The sequence below is a fragment of the Hemicordylus capensis genome, chromosome 3 (genome assembly GCF_027244095.1).
Source record: "Hemicordylus capensis ecotype Gifberg chromosome 3, rHemCap1.1.pri, whole genome shotgun sequence".
In the NCBI taxonomy this organism is placed as follows: Eukaryota; Metazoa; Chordata; class Lepidosauria; order Squamata; family Cordylidae; genus Hemicordylus; species Hemicordylus capensis.
The window spans coordinates 43,980,762-44,001,257 of record NC_069659.1 but is presented as its reverse complement, the minus strand read 5'-3'; the positions used below and the strand labels follow the sequence as shown (position 1 = coordinate 44,001,257).

General features: G+C 46.3%; 1 protein-coding gene and 1 long non-coding RNA gene across 7 annotated transcripts in view; one reads left to right on the top strand and one right to left on the bottom strand.

The window, feature by feature from the left end:
• Positions 1 to 1,517: 1,517 nt before the first annotated feature.
• Positions 1,518 to 18,284, bottom strand: LOC128349337 (uncharacterized). The gene is made up of 3 exons (XR_008318752.1): positions 18,168 to 18,284; positions 1,871 to 1,974; positions 1,518 to 1,764 (listed from the first exon to the last, which is right to left on the bottom strand). It is a non-coding gene; the product is annotated as an uncharacterized LOC128349337 (long non-coding RNA).
• DCLK1 (doublecortin like kinase 1) overlaps positions 7,842 to 20,496 on the top strand; it is a 399,204-nt gene continuing 386,549 nt past the window's right edge. The window contains exon 1 of one of the 6 annotated variants that reach the window (XM_053305405.1): positions 7,842 to 8,051. The gene's annotated coding sequence lies outside the window, so the exon portion shown is untranslated. Of the gene's footprint in view, positions 8,052 to 18,130; positions 18,691 to 20,496 lie in introns of those variants that run through there. The other 5 variants (XM_053305407.1, XM_053305404.1, XM_053305409.1 and 2 more) reach the window with 5 other exon arrangements.

Here is a 20,496-nt window from a genome sequence, read left to right as displayed (position 1 = left end):
TGTATTTTGAATCGTTACTTTTTAAATGTAGCACAAATCTAACCTTTCATTTGTGATATTTTTTAGTTTAGAAAAAATCAGCACAATCCCCCCCGCCCGCCGCCCCCCAGGTAGTCAGAATTACAGTAAAATAACAGTCTCTGTTGCCCAGGCTGAAGTTCCTTAGCTAATATTTATTTAAAGAAGAAAAAAATGGTATGGGCATAGTACGGAGCAGAATCCTAAACTGTTTAATTTACAGTCACAGCTTTTTTGCAGATAACAGTTAGTTGAACAGAGTGCTACTAATATCACATTTGATCACAAAATTGTAGTGGGCATCAGCCAGAATAGCAGTTCACAGATCTTAAATCCCTATTACCCTACTTTCTCACCTCTTTAACCAATGCCACAATCCTGGTTGGGGGACTATAATAGCTCTCAAAGCTCCCTAAAGCAAAGAAATTCTTGTCTCTTTCTCTAAGGGTCTACTACTGCAGAACAAATATGTTCTTTTTTAAAACAAGTTATTCAAGCAGAGGATTTATTTGCCTAAGGAAGTAATCTATAAAAGCCTGTTTTCAAACAATTCCCAATTTCATAGCAGCGCTTCACAGATTACTTAAAAGTATAATGTACAATGCCTTTTATATAGTTGTCATTCTAAAATCCTGGCAATAAAAATGTTCAACGCAGGGCTATTTAATTTAGAACACCACTGGGACAAGTCAATCATGGACAGTCTCTTGAAAAGTACTTGCCTTTTTGCTAAAACAAATGGTCTGATGTGTTGCTCCTCTGTTATTTTAGAGTATTCTATAACTGCAAGGGCAGAAAATCCCCTTAACAAGGGAAATGTCTCTTCTACAATCTAGTGGTTGCTAAAACACCCAGTGAGAACATATAAAAGGACTTATGTTGAATATTAGATTAGCCCATGAAAATTTGAATTGAATTAGTTCTACTAAGGGTTTGTTCCCAGAATCTTTACAGAAGTGCCAAGTATTCAACAACTAAAGCCAAAGCTGAGCTTTTAATTCATCATGTTGCCCATGGTTAAACACTGTTCTAAAATCAGAACATGTTCCTCTGGCTTTTTTTTTTCTTAACTGAACATGTCCAACATCCATGTATGATTCTCTCTCTCTCTCTAACCTTTTATTTAGTTTCTAGTAGGTGAGGCCCATCATCACAAAAAAGTCATTTTACAGGAAAGTAAAAGAAATTAAGTATCTGTAATATATATCACCTTAAGTGGCGGGGAAATGCCTGACAAACAAGCAGAAGGTTGCCAGTTTGAATCCCTGCTGGTATGTTTCCCAGACTATGGGAAACACCTATTTTGAGCAGCAGCAATACAGGAAGATGCTGAAAGGCATCATCTAATACTGTGTGGGAAGAGGCAATGGTAAACCCCTCCTGTATTCTATCAAAAGAAAACCACAGGGCTCTGTGGGCGCCAGGAGTCAAAATTGACTTGATGGCACACTTTACCATATAATTTGTACACCACCCCAATCTTTCATCTCTGGGCGGTTAACAATAGCATAAAACAAGTTAAAATATATACAAAAACTTAAAACAATTTAACAATTTAAAAATCACCCACAAATTAAAACCTTAACATGTTAAAGAACTGAAAAAGCTTGGGTGAAGAGGTGGATTTTCAAATGCTTTTAAAAAATTGTCAGAGATGAGGATTGCATCTCAGTAGGGAGCACATTTCACAGTCTCAGGGCAGCAACTGAGAAAGCTCGAGCTGGAGGCAACTGGAGACTGATCTCTCTAGGGGAGAGGGGGAGAGAGAGAGAGAATTATGAGCTTCTAAAAACATTTTGAAATTCATAGGATTTAAATAAAATGCACAGTATTCATTATATTGTATAATTACCATATATGATAAATTTGAATCCCAGTAAATTGCAATATGAGAAAGATCTTCCCTTAGTCATGATGTTGTTTTGGAATTATTTGATCCAATTATTGGGTGTTAATCTGTGTGGAACAATAACAGTTAAAATATAACAATTATATCCATTTTCTTCTAAAATATAAAAAAGATATATTTAAACCTTTTCCTGAGTATATTCTGGTGTAAAACATAGTGCATTCAGCTAATTTCAGTGGCAGGATTGTCTTTGCAAAATTGGTATGTAATCATTGGGAAATATGATTTTTATTTAACACCAACCAACCAACTCTTCAAAATTCACAGCAGATTGTATCATACCCACACCACTCATTTTTGTTTGTTAGATGTATGCACTTTTCTTTCATTATGTAGACGTCCCAGTAGAGGCTTCCCTTCTGGAGCAAATGGCATTGGGACCATGATATAGATAGAGAGGGGGTTAGAGCACCCCCGCACACACCCATGCTGTAGTTTCAGTCTGGATTGCCTTTCTCCTGCCTCTGCTATTGGAGAAGGGGAGCACACATGTAAGAGTCAATCACATCCAAGTCAAGTCAGTTTATTGTACAGTAATTTAGCAACTTGTCATGATACAAAATCCACCACAGAACAAGAAAACAAGCCTTACACACTGAGCATTAAGAACCATTGCAAATTGTTACAAAAATCATGACACCAGCAAAATACCAAAAACCTGATGATGGTTCACAGTAATCCATAGCAGTTTCTTTAGCTTTGGAACTCAATCATGCTTTAGAAAGAAATTTTGCTGTCCCAAGTGCTTGACTAACACGCAGAAGGTTGCCAGTTTGAATGTCTGCTGGCACCATATCGGGCACCAGTGATATAGGAAGATGCTGAAAGGCATCATCTCATACTGCACGGGATGAGGCAACGGTAAACCCCTCCTGTATTCTACCAAAGAAAACCAAATCAACTTGACGGCACACTTTGCCTTTAAGTGCAACATACTTTATAGTGTGTTTTAGCAAAAACAACAGTTTATCTTGGGGAGACGATCCCATCTTTTAAGTGAACAATGGATAAATATACTTAGCACAAAAGGCTTTTTACATTCTGCATTCAAATATAAACTGCTTAAGATCTTCAGTGGACTAGAGATTGTAAAAGCAGGCTTTGTTTCTTCAAGGCATACCATTAATTCAGCCCTCCTTTTCTGCAAGATGAATTGTTCAATCAGTCAGGAGCGTATGTACCATTGTGCGACCACACGTGAAGAACACTGGCCACCAAGGTTCTCGCTGGGGACAGGGATCACCAGGGAGAACCACAATTGGCTTTCCGCCCTCCATCCTGCCGCCACTGGCTCTGCGGTGCCACTAACCACTACAGCTAGCAAAGAGAAGCAATGGGTCCACAGCGTGGTATAATGATGTCACCGCCCAGTTCCTGGGCGCCAGGTGGCGATGACATTATACCATGTCACAGGACAGCTTGCTTTTCTTTGCTGGTCATAGTGGTTGTAGAGGTCGGCAGAGCCAATGGGTGAGCAGGGAGGAGGCAATGTTGGTGGGGGCGACCTGTCGCAAACATTGAGCACAGGCGACTGCCAATGTCACCACACCACTGCAGTCAGGCTTTGGAAAAGCTTCACATCAGTTAATTCTGTTACATCCTTAATGCCAAATGTGGTTTGGCCCTTAGTGGCTGCATTTTGCACACCTAACTGGAGGATGCAACAAAGGAACCATGATGGCAATAATGGGAGGGGATTTATTTTATTTATTTATATTCATATATTATTATTATTCGTGGTCTCTGTGCATCACACATGGATTTGCGCCAGACACTGGCGGAGGAAGCCAGCCAGTGGCCTGTGTCCCTCCAGCTGATGGGGCCCCCCACTACGCCCCCTCCATCTGATGTCAGATGGGGGTGTGGTTTTGCTCCCAAATGGGGTCACGTTTGGAAGCCCTGCTTTTAAAGACATCAGATGCAAGGGGTGTGGCTGTGGCTGTGGCGCCAGGCATGGCACCTGATTGACAGCAGCCCGGTTCTTTGAACTCGTCTGCTCAATAGTGGCTGCTGGCACTAGTGCAGAGCCAGACTTTGGACTTTCTAAAGCTTTACCCAAGAGCCCCCAAAAGGTGGGGAAAAGGCCCCCTCTAGCTGACAGCTTCCCTCCTTACCTCAGTCTTTCACTGACTGCCACACTAGCTACACTTTTGGCTGTTTTCTCTTGCTTTGCTTTCTCTCTGCTGACAGAATTTGTTAATTTAGCAAGTATATCCTTTTCGTGTGTGTGTGTGTGTGTGTGTGTGTTTTCTGCCTTACTATTGTCCCCATTTTTCTTTCTTTGATACTTCCCCTCCCCTTCCCTCAGCCTCTTATGGCCACAAAGATACTGTTTAAATGCTGCTCTCAGTGTTGCCCTCCTTGGCCATTCATTTGTGCCTAGCTTGTTTGGGGGAAACACATTGCTCCATTTGTCGTGGCTTTACTAAGCAAGCCTGTCACAACTGGGCCATTAGGCTCTGCACCCTCCTCTGGGAGAAAGCCTTTCAGGCTAACTCCACATTTTTAGCAAGGCCTGCTCTTGTACTGAAGTAGCTGGAGCATTCCCAACAATGCAGGCTTCTCTGGTTGTGCCTTCGGGCCTGCTCACACTTCCCACTCCAATCCCATTGTCTGTGCCTCTTACACAGCTGGTGCCTTCTCAGTCAGCCCTGCTGCTGCCTCTGAAGCCACCCTCTGGCCTGAGCACTCTGACTCCAGTGTTCCACCCAGTTCAGGGGTGGAGCCCTCGATGCCGAAGGGAATTGTGATTCCAACTAAGCAGAGGGCAGTGCCTTTGTGGGTACCATCAAAAAAGGATAAACAGACCCCTGCAGAAGCCTGCCACGCCTCTGGTGCTTGACTTGTCGGCCTCAGATGGTACTCCTTCTGTACCTAAGAAGCAGAAGACACCCAAGGTACCAAAAACCCCAGTAACTATCCCTGAGCAACAGCAGGGGGAACACAAAAAGAAGTAGAAGCACATAACAAAGCCACAAGTACCTCCTGCTCAGATACCACCCTTGCCTGGACCTTTGGATTCGCCCTGCTCCAACTCCAATACCTAAGTCTCTATGGCTGACCCACTGAATTCTCCTACCAGTCCATGCTCTTATAGGACCTGCAGCAGAAGCCCTAGCATTTTCTCCAAGATAGCTAAGAGGAGGAGGAGGAGGACGAGTTCCTTTCGGGACAGGCCTTACTCTCCTTGCAATAGGAACCCATCCAAAATACCACAAACCATCCTCCTACCCTGAGGATGACTACTCCTTTCATGAGAATGAGGAGTTGGATTACTTTTGTGACAGCAGTTACTGAGATTCTAGGCATCACTATCTGCCTTACTAGGATATCTATCCTCCTGAATCTCATTACTCCCCTTTTCGTTACTTGCCACATTGCATCCTCATGGACATAAGATATTATGATACTTGACATAACAGAGACTTGCACTACTCCTCACACCGACAAGGCAGGACTCACCATAGGTCCAGGTCTGGTTCCACGTCCCTCTCCAGGACCTGATCTCGTTCGAAGGCACCTTCTAAATTTCTGAGGCATGCTACATCTGTAAGGTCACAACGGCAAACTCCAGTGATACCGGTGCATGACCTACCCTTCACAACGCCACCTGAACCTCCTTGACAACCAATTGTTCTTTGTAGTGGCCATTGTCTAGGTGTCTGTGCATGTGAAGAATGTATCTTGGAACCTTCCAGAGCTAGAATCCTTTTGGCAGAAAGGACCCCCTTGTTTGTTCACTCTGCTCCCCACCTCTTACCTCAGTCTCTTTTCGACCACTGCAGCAGTCATATCAGAGAGCCTTCCTTCACATTGTTCGTGAGTGAGCTAAAAAGACTAGTTGGTTGTTTCTTGGTCGCATTTATTCTTCTTTCCTTTCTCATCCTCATGTATTCTGTCTGTCCTTTTTGCATTTTATTTCTTTGGACACCCTACCCCCTCGTCTTTGTCCCTTGGCTTATGGCTGTGAGGGCCACTTTTAAATGCTATCTGACCTGCTCTTCAAAACTGCCCACTTCTGGCAACCATCTTGAATGCTTATCCTGCCTCGGTGAAACCCAGAGAGTAGACATTTGCCAGATTTGCCAGGCATTCGTAAAACTTGCCAAGCATTTGTGCTATATTGTGGGTCAGGGCCCTGCGTGCCAGATATACTGGCACATACAACAGTCCCTAGTGACCAGAGAGAGTGCAGCATTACCTCTGCGACTCTGCTGCCCTTGTCCACCACTGGCTCCAATATGAGCACTTGCGTGGCTGAACTGGACCAGTAAGAGACATCCACCTTGGATGTGTTAACTAAGGCAGTGCTGCTGGCCACAGGAACCCGCCAGCTGCTTCCATCGAAATCAGATGCATCCTGCTTGGTACTGACAGCAGATGCTCCTAAACGTCCCTGGGAGCTGCTCAAAAAGAAAAAGAGAAAGTAGGCAGATAAGCCTGTGGTTTCAAAACCTAAGCAGCCTGTTTCTGTGGCAACCTCCCCGCTCTTGCAAGTTCCATACAGCTGTTCTTCAGGGAAGGATAGGAACCAAGACTTATGGCCAGTTCTTGATTCTGACCAGGAGAGCTAACCAGACCATGTTCTTGGTTCCAATAGGGGCTATGATTCTGACACTCCCTACTGGCCTGTTTCACGCTCCTATGGGAAACATGGACACAGGGACAGATCCCCCAATTATTTCATTCATTCGATTTCTATACCACCTTTCCAAAAATGGCTCAGGGCAGTTATCTCCAAAGTATAGGAGGGAACATTACTGGTGGGACTTTTCTCTTGACTTACAATCATCCATACATGGGGTATATGTAGGTCAAACCTTGTATGGACCCCTATTGCCCCATGCACTCAAGGCACAGACACTAGGAGGTGGATAGCAGCGAAAGGCTGTCTTGCTGTGGATACAGCCCCCATAGTCACCATTCTCACTTCAGATCCCCTTCACCTCAACAAACAGACACGTGTATGATCTCTTCTACCCTATCTAAGGCCTCAACCACTGCACAGCCAAAGGTTGATCCTAAGGGGAAGGGGTTTAAAGCAGCTGCACCCACAGTTCCCATAAAGCTTGCTATGTCTACATTGAAGGCCAAGGATCCTATGTCACCTCCTGACCATGAGTTGGATTTGTGGGAAGACACACGTTCAACCCAGGGAGACCCTGACTTACCACAGGGCTCCCAACATTTGGATGACTGGCTGGATGGGGAGAAGCAATCTATCTCCACAGAGAATTACTGTCCAAATGCAGAACAATTGCAAAGAATGGCCATGTTTAGAAATGCAAGTAGCCTTAAGGTAATGAAAGGTATGTGGGGGAAGCCTGTGTCTATACACCCCACTTCAAGGAAACTTGAGCATTTGTATAGAGTACACCAGGCAGACATCTGTTTAAACATCCTCAAACTAATTCTATTGTGGTGGATTCACCTCAGCAAGGCTCACGACAAAAGCTTCTCTCTGTATCAGCTGATCAGGACAGCAGGAAACTTGAGGACTTTGGGAAATGACTTCACATTGCAAACTATCAAGGTTGTATGGCACAATATACCCGTTTCTTGCTGTTAAAGTTGGAACCTTTTGTGAACCAGTTGCAGTCAGAACAAAGTGATTCAGTGATTACATTCCTGTCTAAGTGTTAGGAGCCTGTCCATCTTGTGTCCAAATCAAGGTTGCTGTCAAGGTCGGAGGCAGCTCCTTGAAGTCCTTCCTGATCTCTGAGGCTTGGCTGTAGCAGGCTCAAAGAGACTTGTTGCTTCCAGCAGCATTTACTGCCTGCTGGCCTTGATGTATAGTGCTTTGACTAATTGGGTTCCTCCTCTGATCAGCTGCCAATTATTCAGCATTTATCTTGCTTGTTAAGCAGCCGCTTGCTCCATCTGAGTGTTTCCAGCTGTTGCCAGTGATGCTCATATATCCGTTGTTGGGGTGTTGTTTGCATGCTCTCCGGCTCTGGCCTTGGCTCTGCACCCCCCATCTCCTCTGCAGCGTCTGATGGCCCCCTGGGAGCTGCAGCCTCAACTTGGCCTGCCTCAGGACCTTCTTCCTGTGGCCTGACAGATGAACTCGCCTGTTGATCTGTTGGAGGATTGCCAACTTCCTCCTCCTCTCCACTATCTGAAGGTAAGGGCAGGACACGGAGGGCCTTCAGATCATGAATCAACAGCTGCACTCTGCCTGTCACAGAGCAGACTGTGGCTCTAGAACCATGGCAGCAACTGTTGTTCTGCCTAGCTGTGCATGGCTAAAATCTACAACACTGGGCCCAGAGGTGAAGATGTGCATACACAGACTGGCAGTGGCTTCTCCAAGGTTGCAGGCAGGAATTTTTCTCAGCCCTATCTTGGAGATGCCAGGGAGGGAACATGGAACCTTCTACTCTTCCCAGAGTGGCTCCATCCCCTGAGGGGAATATCTTACAGTGCTCACACATCATCTCCCATTCATATGCAACCATGGTGAACCCTGCTTAGCTAAGGGGACAAGTCATGCTTGCTACCACAAGACCAGTTCTCCTCTCATGTACGTCCATCCAGCATTACTCATTGGATCTTCACTCCAGGTCTCATACTTCCTTTGGTGCCTCTGTCTTGGAATGTACTCTCCACTGAGTTCCAGGTAAGAGTGCTTGTTGTTATCCCACGTGTGATGCACAGAGACCATGAAGAAGGAAGTCAGGTTTCTTACCTATAACTGTAGTTCTTAGAGTGGTCTTTTGTGCATTCACATGACCCTCCTTACTTCCCTGCTGCAGCCAGAATAAATCTTTCCTAGAAGCCACCTAATGGCGCAAGTGGGGAAATGACTTGACTTAGCAAGGCAGAGGTTGCTGGTTCAAATCCCCACTATGGGAAACACCTGTATCGGGCAGCAGTGATATAGGAAGATGCTGAAAGGCATCACCTCATACTGCAAGGCAATAGTAAACCCTTCCTGTATTCTACCAAAAGACAACCACAGGGCTCTGTGGTCGCCAGGAGTTGACACCAACTCGATGGCACACTTTACTTTAGTATACAGTTATGTGGCAGTCACTCAGACTGAAGTAAGCTGTCAGCTTGATTGAGCCCTTTTCTGGCTTCTGGGGGGCTCTTGGGTAAAGCTTTAGAAGTTCTGAGGTCTGGCTCTGTACAGGTGCAAACCGACATGTGAATGCACTGAAGACCACTCAAAGAACTACAGTTACAGGTAGACAGAAACCTGACTATCTTCATCCTAAGACCCCGGGGTGGCTAACAACATAATAAAAACAATTCAATAAAACATAAAAACAGATCAAAATCCGTATCTCCAAAGCCAATTCTGACTTTGCTTTCTGTGGCTTTTATCTCAGGGAAAGTTACAGTGTGAGTCATATTGCCTCCCTCAGCGAAGAGAAGTTTGTTGGGGACATAAATTGATTGTTGTTGTTGTTGTTTAAGTGTGTCAGCACTTTCCCTGATTCTGAATTCCCTGTGAATAATCCCTGTGTGTGATTATCTGGCAAGCATTCCTTGTATAGTGCATTCTGCCAGTTCCTGCTGGTATAAAACTATCATTGCTATAATGTGGTCCAAAGGTAGGGTTTAGGATGTATGTGATTTGCTTGAGTGTGCAGAGTTAGCTTGAATGATTCTAAAGGCATTTCTGCCCTCTAATTTTCTGTCCACTGCTTGGCCACTATCCACTAAACTGTTTCCCATCTCTGAAAAGGAGACTTAAGAGAATTTGGCATAATTTGTTTTAATCAAATTTATGTTGTTTTGCTATGATAATTCTTTTTCCCCCTCTAAGGGCCTTTTCTTTGTATTGCTTGTTATAATAATTTTTTATCCACCCTGCAAAATATGATTACTGATTTCTGACAAAAGGTCAATATCTTTTTCATGAACCCAGACAAAAGGGTGTTTCTCCCAACAGAGTACGTGAGAGAAATACTAACTTGGATACAGCTATTAACTTATTATATGTCTAACACATTAATGAAGATTAAACTATTGTGCATTTGGAATATACCATGACTAAAGTAATTAGATGCATCTGCCTAACTAGCATTCTGGAATACAGTATAATTTTAAAATTCTGCATCTCCCTTTCCTCCCCCGTCTATATTAGTGTGGACAACGTATCAGTAGGGGGCTTGTTTAATAGACCCTTGACCTCTCCCAAATGTGGCTCCCAAAGAAACATGCCTGGTGGTAAAGACAATAGTACAATGATCTTCATTATTTTTCAAATGGGGGCTACTTTGGGGAACCCCCCCTCCCCCAAAGCCAGAGTTTCCTGCTGCACTTTTGTCAGAGCTGGGGAGGGGCCCTTTAAGTGAAACAAAGCCCTGTTGAGCCCCAGCACCATTTTGGAAGGGATGCTCAGGGAAGTGCATCCCACTACACCAGGCCAGCATGGTGTAGTGGTTAGAGTGCTGGACTAGGACCGGGGAGACCAGAGTTCAAATCCCCATTCAGCCATGATACTAGCTGGGTGACTCTGGGCCAGTCACTTCTCTCTCAGCCTAACCTACTTCACAGGGTTGTGGTGAGGAGAAACTTAAGCATGTAGTACACCGCTCTGGGCTCCTTGGAGGAAGAGCGGGATATAAAAAATGTTTTTTTTTAAGTGTCATGCTTCCCAGAGCTTTTCCCATATAACCCATTGGGGAAAGTGCTCCACGTGTGCCTTCTAAGATGGCGATGTGGCTTGACCGGGCTCTTTTTTCCTTGAAGAAGCCTCACTGGTACTGGGCTAAGTGCAGCGCTGCATGGTGGGCATGGTCCTCTCTGCACAGCGCCAAGGGGATGCGCAGAGTATTCGGTTTTGTCCAAAGCTTCACATAGGCCTAATAAATCATTAGGGAACTGCATTTGGGGTTAATGGGGAGCCTCCACTGGCTCCTGGGCCTTGCAATGAAGAACACTGCAATAATACATCATTTGTAAGACAACTACAGCCCTTGTTTACATGTCTGATTAACCTAAAACAACACAGGAACATAGGAAGCTGCCATATACTGAGTCAGACTGTTGGTCTGTCTAGCTCTGTATTGTCTTCACAGACTGGCAGCGGCTTCTCCAAGGTTGCAGGCAGGAGTCTCTCTCAGCCCTATCTTGGAGAAGCCAGGGAGGGAACTTGAAACCTTCTGCTCTTCCCAGAGTGGCTCCATCCCCTGAGGGGAATATCTTACAGTGCTCACGCATCAAGTCTCCCATTCAGATGCAACCAGGGCAGACCCTGCTTAGCTATGGGGACAAGTCATGCTTGCTACCACAAGACCACGTCCACATTTAGCTTCTTCTAATGAGTAGTGGAAGTGCAAGACTGCTTGACAATAGCAGTAGACCTGGATGGGATGAAGGAGAACTACTCTGCTGTACTAACCTACATCAAGAAGATCCTATCTGAAAGCTCATGGCCTATATGTGTGAGAACATATAGACATTGCTCATGGAACCAGGACTAATGCTGACCAAAGGCACACTTGTGCAGCTGCCAAGGGCCCAGGATTTGTGGGCCCCGCTGCTGATACCTGCATCAGGTTCCCCTAAGGAGGATTGGGCCTATTCAGCAGTCAGCAGTTGAATGGGCCCTTACTCTTATTGTGGTGGTTGTTGCGGATACAGATTTATTTTATTCTTGGTGAGTCAGCAGCAACAGCATCAGTCGCTGAGAATGAAATAAACTGCATCCACACCACCACTGTAAGGCAGGTGTTCTCAAACTTGGGTCCCCAGATGTTGTTGGGTTATAACTTCCACCATTCCCGGCCAAAACTACTACTACAAGTATTTATATACCACTTTTCATCAAGAGTTTCCAAAGCGGTTAAAAAGAGAGAGAGAGAAAGAAAGAAAGAAGGGTCCATGTCCCCAAAGGGCTTACAATCTAAAAGGCAACATAAGATCGACACCAGCAACAGACACTGGAGGGATGCTGTGCTGGGGGTGGATAGGGCCAGTTGCTCTCCCCACTGCTAAATACAGAGAATCACCACCTTTAAAGGGTGCCTCTTTGCCCAGTTAGCAGGGAACAATAGTTGAAGGCTACCATCTACTTGTATGAACAGTATGACATATGACAGAAGTACATAAGATGCAGCAGTAGCATGCAGCTTCTTTGAGCAGGAGCCCAGGGGCAAAGAAACCATGCTCAAGGAAGCTACCATTGCATTCACTTCACTAATGCAAACAGGCCATTGATCTGAGCAGTTAGTTTATTTGTGCGGGGTGTCAAAGATCATTCATAATGTGTGGATCAGAAGCCTCCTCTAGGGATGTTGTTGGAAGTGAAGGACTCTGTGCTGTCTCATGTCTCAGTGACAGAGGGGGACAGACTAGTGAGTCAGAGGGCTAGAGGGCTCAAGACATTGTTCATCCCTTCTTTACTGCTCTGACACTATCCCTTAGATATGTAGATTGCTACTCTTAGGGACTTCCTTCCTTCCTGCGTTCAACTTCCTCTTCCTCTTTCCCTTTCTTCTCCCTTGCAACACACACGCTCCTCTCTCCCTGCACCATGTGTGCAGAGATGCAGAATTCATCCCTCTGCATCGAGCTAGCAAGCTAGATTAGAGATCCTATCTCTCCACTTTACTATCTAGAATGGAGTTCACTAATAAAGACTCCTTATATTGATTCGAAACTATGAACTGGCTCCAAGTTTATTTTACGCTCAGCATACACGCATGCCTAGGTAGACTCCGCTGTGTTGTACCTCTGTGCACTCTGCTGTAACAGAAGGGTATCTCTTACTGGAGAGAATTCCCAACAATGTGCACAATTGCTTCTGCGAGGCAGGGAGTGGTACCTTTAAGCATGAGTAAAGCAGGTGCTTACCTGATTCCTGCTGTTCTGCTGCTTTTCCAGGCACAGTGCTGTGCGTCTCAGAAGTTTACATGCAGCCGCAAGGCTTCACCCAGCAACCTGCGGGTTGTGGTGGAACAAACATGGCCACCACACATGCGCTGCGGTGTTGCTGACCCACACACACAGTCACCGCACACAGGCTGTTGGGTGAAGCCCTGCAGCCGCACGCGGACTTCTGAGCAGTGCAGCGCTGTGCCCAGAAAGGCGGCAGGGCATAGTAGAGAAGGTAAGGACCTGCTTGACTCATGCTTAAAAGGTACTGATCCCCGCCCTGTCAAAACAATTTGGTGGGCTGTGCCAAACTGATTCATGCACATCCCTAGCCCCCTCTAGATTTGGCATCTCCACCCTAGTTGTGCAGACATGGCAAGAGAGATTCTCAAGTACCAATTGATTTCTGTATGCAAATCTACCTTAAAATGAAGATATGAAGGTGGCGGAGGAAGAAAGCATCCAACACCTGGGTGGTTGTGCATTTAGTGCTCCTTAACTGACACTGGATTCTCACCAGAGGTTTGGCACTGTCAAGTCTAACAGCAGTGTGTGCGCACGCACATGTGTGGGTTATGTGAGGGAGAAGGAATGCCCGTGAGCCCACAGATGGCTCCTCCAAGCCCTCTGTTGTCTCTTTTCCCAATCTCTATAGAAAAAATGCAGGGGTGCTCCAAGGTATTACCATATCTGAGGGAAGGCACCAAAAGCTGCCTTACCCCACATCTCTGGTGAGGGCCAGCCCCCTTTCAAAACGGACCCTTGCAAGCTTTGAATGCCATGTGTGAGTATGGAAGGGTGCCAACGGCCGCCCCCTCCTCCTGTTCTGTATGTAGTGCTCTTCAATCCTCCTTTTCTCTCCTTGTGTTTCTCGCAAGCTTGCAAGGAGAGGGTGAGGAGAGGTGATCCTTGCAAAGCTTGCTGGATAGCTGCTCAGGTGGAGGCAGCGGGGGCCATCTTGCCCTCCTGCTGCCACGCCAATAACCTGCCACCTAAGGTGACAGTCTCACTTCACCTTATGAAAGAGGTGGGAAAATATCTGAGTGGTGTGTTTTTTTAAAGACACACTTAAAAATGTATTTCCATGGTTCAAATCGTGAGGCTTTGATGAGAGTCAAATGTATAACTTTACATGCTATATAAATCTGTGGAGATGGATAGATGAGCTAACTTGGCCACTAGATTTCTTGTGCATTGCCTGGTTATATGTGCCTGCTTGCCTGCTTTCCTTCTCCTCCTCCTCTGGCTGCCGTTGTCTGTTCTTCCTGGCACTAATGCCTATTGCATTCAGAAGCAAGCCATTTTCCCTCCCAGTTCACAGAGAATGTGAGTGCTATGGTTGTCCCGTGTAATGCTGTAATTCTTTTTGAGACTTTTACAATGAAAAAAGAGAACAAATCTATAAGGATGACAGACACGCGAAAACGCTGCCAGCCAAACTGGCGAAGAAAGCCCTGCTGACAAAGCTTTAGAACTGGGTACTGGACATAGAGTCGCTGTCTGCCCAACAGAACAATGTTCACTTATTTGGCAGCTGCTGAAAGAGTGGGCAGTCTAAACAAAGGTGGTAGAAGCCCTGAAACCAACACCACACACAACATTTCAACACCCAAGTACAAGACAGATGTGCACTGCATCACTTGTGCATGCATGTCTATATTTCAAGGTGTTGCCTTTTAAAACACTCCAGAGCAATAGCTTGAAGATCAGTCCACTTATGATTGTGTATATTTTACAGAGAAAATTTAGCAATTATACAAACTGGCTGGGCCAGGTGCAGAGCATCTGCACTTCTAGTTCTGCCCCCGCCCTCCCGTCACTGCTGACGTCTTCTCCTCCCCACCCACCTGCCACTGCCCGTGCTGTTTTCTCCGCCGCCACCACCACCACCACCACCATCATCATTTTCTCCCCGCCCGCAAGCAAGCCCATCCAGTGCCGCCGTTTCCCTCTTCCCTTGCTGGCAGCTCGCTTGCGAACTAGATAGATAGATAGATAGATGTGTACTCTTCAGAAGTGATAAGGTGCATATGAATTATCAGAATCCAAACACAAAAAGTACTCTGCCCTGAACAAAGTTGTTAATACGAAGGGCTAGTCTTCAGCCACACTTTTCAAGAGAGTAAATTCAGAAGCTCAACTGTCAGTCATCAATGCAGGGGCCTAGCAAGGCTGAAGCAGGTCTTGGGAAAATGTGCCGTGCATTTAGGCCCTGCTGCCTCCTCTTCCCCACCATTGCTCCTAGTGTCTTTGCTGCAGAAGAATTATATGGTCATGGTGAAAAACAACCTTCTCAGCATGCCCTTGCTCCTGTGCAAATAATGTCACATTCTCCATACTCCGATCAGGGGCCAGCAGTTTGCCAAGAAGTCAAGGTGGTGGGAGGGGAGAGTGAAGAGAAGGCTGTTACCCAGCCAGTGTGCTTCCCCCCACATAAGCCCAAGAACACTTGTCCCCTCTTGTTCAACTATAGCTACGCATCTCAAAGTCTAAAAGCAAATCACCATGTACAAGATGAAACCATGTTTTACAATACAGCATATGCATCTTTTTTGTTCTGTTTGACTCCCTGCCTTATTTGCTTACTCCATCTAGCTCAGGCAGGCAATGGACTGATGCAACCAGGAAACAGAAAGAGCAGCCTGACAGCCTCTATTCCACTTTGCTTGCTCACTTCTCCTCTTGGTTGCATCCATTCATGGCCTGGCTTGGGTGCCACACACAGGCAGAGGAAGCCAGCCATTGGCCTAGGTTCCTCCCGCTGGCATCCCCTCTGCCACGCCCCCTGCACTGCTCAGCAGGGCTGTTCATATGAAGCTAAACAAGGTCAGAGAAGTACCCAGCCAGGGTAGGAGAGTGCTACTCACTCTGGATTGGCAGTCATGTGTTTGCAAAGATTGAGGAGGAGGAGGGGAGAGCGATGGTGTGGGAGACGGGAGTGGGTAGAATGGCTTTCCATCCACTGTCAGTAAAACGCTGGGGACAGAATGTGGGTTGACCATGTTTGCCCTCCCCAGCTCCCGGCTCTTTCCTCCTCCTCCTCCTCCTCCCTTGATCTTTGCAAACATATGACCACTGATCAGGAGCACACACAGCTCTCCCACCCTGGCTGGGCATTCCTCTGACCCGTTGGCTTAATTCCATGATTCAGAAATTAGAGAAGATGCACATAATAAGGATGTTTGAAATGCCAGAACAAATGACGACACACATAGTTTATCTCTGGAAACTAGAATGAATGATGTGGTTCAAGGAAACCCACTCAAACACCACTCCTTTTATAGGCTAGAGACCAGAGGTGCACTTCGGGGTTGAAGTCCAGGGACTCCACCCCGCCCTCTGCAATCCGCTTTAGACTGTCCCAAGTGATGTGGTCACTGCTGGCCTGCATTGCATGGGGCAGCCAAGTGTGATGATGACCTGAGCCCAGTGCTTTAGAAACAGAGCGGGGAGTGGGGAAAGATAAATGTGGGATGGGAATATGTTAAGTTGTGTGTTGAAATGTGTGTTTGCCATGGTGTGTGTGTGTGTGTAAGGGGATGATGTTTAACTTGCAGCAGGAGCAGGGGCCTCCAGGGGGGCAGGGGCTCCAAAGGCTTTTAGGTCCAGGCTCCAAAATTACCTCTGCACTTAGGCAATTTCAGAGCCTGGACCTAAAGGCCTTTGGAGCCCTCTCCCCCATCACTGCAAGCAAAGCATCACCCACCCACCCCACACCCCTATGCACTGTTGCATGGCATGGCAACCACAACACCCAGGACAGGCCAAAGAGGATTTGGGGGCCCTCAGGGGGTGTGGTGGTCATAGACTTCTGCCCAGAGGTCCAGGGTTAAGAGTGCCTCTGGTGGAGACATAGGAAGCTACCTTTGACCAAGTCAGACCTTGGTCTACCTAGCCCAGTATTGGCAGCGGCTTCTCCAAGGTTGCAGGCAGGAGTCTCTTTGAGAAGCCAGGGACGGAACTCGAAACCTTCTGCTCTTCCCAGAGTAGCTCCATCCCCTAAGGGGAATACCTTACAGTATCCCCTTACATGTTGTCTCCCATTCAAAAGCAACCAGGGTGGACCCTGCTTAGCTAAAGGGACAAGTCATGCTTGCTGCCCCAAGACCAGTTCTCCTCTACTAAGACCTCTACTCCTCTACTATAGGTTGATGTGAGCAGAAGATGCCTGAAGTTTGTGGAGGTCAGACCTGAGCACATCCACCAACGGCCTGATGAACAAACAGTTGGATGGCACACTTTGATGAAAGGGCATATCTATAATATAAACATTAACACAGTTAATAGTATTTCCATCTTCTCTGAGACTTCTGGGCATTGTAGTTCCATGAGAGAACTAAGCCTCTTTAACAGACAAGTCTTAGTATCTCATCAGACTATAATCCCCAAGATTCATTGGAGAATACAATGACCATTTGGTGATCTTCAACTGCTACATTTGTAGTGGAGATATGGCCAAAGATACATGTGAAACTGCACTGATCATGTCAATGCAGCGTATAGGTTATTAAGGCTATCAAATTTAATACAGGACAGTCAGTTGCTCCAAGGTTGTTTGCTGCTCTCAAAGGAGAATTCAAGCAGGTGCAGCAGCTTCTTCCCCTACTGTAATCCTATGATGGACACAGTTGCACCACAATATTATCTCTTGGTGCAACTATTAAGTGCATGAATGCCTTGCCCTGCATTATATCTATTAGCCATACCAGACAGATGTTCCAACTCAGGCTTTGAGATCAGCCAAAATAAATGCTCCAACTTCAAAAGCATTTTGCACGTGTAATCACCCCAAATGATGTTACTAAGAAAACAGCTACCAGGAGGGTATCTGTATTAGTCAGCCTTTACAGTTTCCAAGAAAGAATTTCAAGGGGAAACAAACATGATCTAAGTCTATAGAAAATCTGTGTTGTTACAGTGCTGTTTACAGCAATGTGTTAGTATAATTCTATATAGAAAAGTTATCATGGGTAACATTACCAGTCTCTGTGTATGCCCACATGCACTCTCTTCCCACTTATTTTCCACACTACAGGGTCTTTCATCAAAAAATCAAGTCCTGGAACTGCAATTTGATGATACCTGACTCAGGGGTGCAGATAGGGAAAAGCTTTGGGAGCAACTTAAAACTTAAGAGGAAAGGGGTGTGTGTGTGTGTGGTGGGGGGAGATAAAGGTTTTAAGGTTTGGCAGGGCAGGGGTTTGGTGAAATCTAAACGGGGTGGAAATTCGTTGAATCTGCACTCCGGCCTGCCTTGCTGTTTTTCTCACTCCTCTCTAAGCCATTAACGTTGAGCAGTAACACGTGTGCTCTTTACATGCCCAGATGCACTCTGTCCCAGTCAGGACTGCGAAAAGGCCTCCAGGACTAAGCTCGAGTTGGTCGACAGGAGGCGAGGTAGACACAGTACCTATATCTTGCTTGCTTTCTGGTGGCTTCGTCTGGCTGACAACGATCCCCTCTCCTCAGAGAAAGAGACAGGACGAGCGAGCGTGATGGTAGTGGCGGCAGCGGCGGCGGCAGCGCCGCCCTCTGAGTAGAGGCAGCGTGCTAGATTAGCCCAGCCTGGTGTGAAGAGCCGCATTTCAATGAGGGACGGGCTAATGCAAATCACTCCCATAAGCAGCCGCGGGAGAAGAAGAAAGGCGAAGCAGTTGCGGGAACGCCTCATCAGCAGCAGCAGTTATCCAGCCCGTAGAGGAGGGGGGACGGCGGGGAGACGCACAACAAAGCCAGTCGAACGAACCTTCCCTTGGGCGGCCACAGTTGCCAGTCTGAAGCGGGTGGTGTCGTAGGGCAGGAGAGGGCTGGAGCAGCGGGGCTGGGCTTTGGCCATTGAGAGGCGGCGGCATCCATTCCATTCCCTTTGCAGCAAGCCAGGCAGACTGCTTGCAGTCGTGGGCAAGGGGCGCTTTGACGTTTCCAAGGCACAGGTAAGGCAGAAGCCGTTTCTCTCAGGGTCTCTCCCTCGCTCGCGGCAGGGTTAGGCTGGAGCACTTCTGGGGCTGACTCGCATGCCAAAGCTTCGCTCTCACTGCAAAAGGCGCCGTGTATGGGGTCTCCCCCCCCCGCCCGCTATACCTGTCTCTATTGTTTAGGGGCTTGTGCTTTGGGAAGGGTGCGCATTGGATGAAAGAGGTGGTTGCTTGAGGGACTCCCTTCTCCCCCCCCCCAACCGCGCTGTAATTTGCACCATTTGGGGCTGGCTGGCTGAGGCAGGGATGGGGAAGAGGAGGGAGCCCCCCCCCTCTGTCTAGGAGAGAAGGTGGTTGTCATTGTGTGGAAAGCTCCTCTCTGAAGCAAAGGAGTCCCACTTAAAAAACCGGCGCTTTTCGCCTTTCTCTTCTGGCTGCCTCACTTGGCCACAGACATCATGCGCGGAGGCTGTTCTGTAGGCTGCTTTAAAAAATGCTTCCAATATGCGCCCACTTGCATTGAGCCATGCCGGGCGAGACTGTTATTTTATGCATTGAGAGCTGCAGCATTTTAAAACGTGGAGGCGGAGACAGGAAAAACGTGCCCCATCTGCTAACATGGGGGCAGATGGTGATACCCCTGGTATATAGATATATAAAGAGAGCGCGAGAGAGAAAGATTGGAGGAGGCATTCTTTCCTCTTCTCCTCCCCACAATTGACCATAAAGTCTATTGTCATCTATCTAAGTGATCCACGTGGCTTATTAGTCTATATTTAAAATACTTGCACCCCATTTTAAAGGATGCCTTCAGAAAAGCATTATGTAACGGAGGGCAGTGGCTTTTCTAATGACTTGCTAAATTGAGCCTATTGTTCAGTCTTCTCTGAATGATTTTGTTATTGATTTGTGGCACGTATTTGGGTCTGTGTATGATTGCTTTGTGGAATTACCCACCCACGTTTGCAGTAAGTGTAATTTGCCCATAATAGATGTATGTGGTGTGAACTGCAGGGCATAAAGGTCTTAGCAGGGCGTGTTCCATTATACAGCAATGTGTGTTCGGAAGTCTCAGAATTGACTTCTTGCTTGTATATTTTAATTCTTAGGTTGTTCCCTGTAAACCATTTTAAGGATTTGCTCTGGACTAAATGTGTTGAAGTCTATGGATTTTCATCAGGTTAAGTAATTTTGAGGGTGGTGGCTTCTGCCTTGGTGGTGGGTACACTGATTTGGGAATGTCATGGCTGTGTTGTGGTGGAATAGAATCTCTCTTCCATTTTAAGGATTCTTGTTAGTAAACTTGTAAGTATAAGGAGAGATCACCACTCCCCTATTGCTTCAAATTTCTTCCATCTTTTTTTTAAAAAGACCTAAATTTTAATCCTCTGCAGCACTCTGCTAGTTCGCCCACTTGCTGTGCAGAATGCAACCATATGCACACTTTTAAATGCCTGGCTATTGTTTGTATCCTAGTTGTATTACAGGGATGGTGTTAGGTTGTTCTATATACTCTGCTGTTTAGAGTTGAAAACCAGTTTGCTTTGAAAATTCTGATGATGATATTGGGCCTAAACTGATGCTTTAACATCCCTTTAAATGCCATGTCCTGGTAACTGGCATATTACAACATCATCATCTTTTGATGCTCCAATTTAGATTGGATCTGTGTCTTAGAGCTTTCTTTTGGAAAACAGACGTGTTCCATAACTCACAGATTCTAAAGTAGATAATCCCCATATGCTGCTGCATATAGCTCACTGCTTAGTTTGGAGATCATGTGATATTAGTGCTACTCAGATATGAATTGTGAGCTGGAACTGG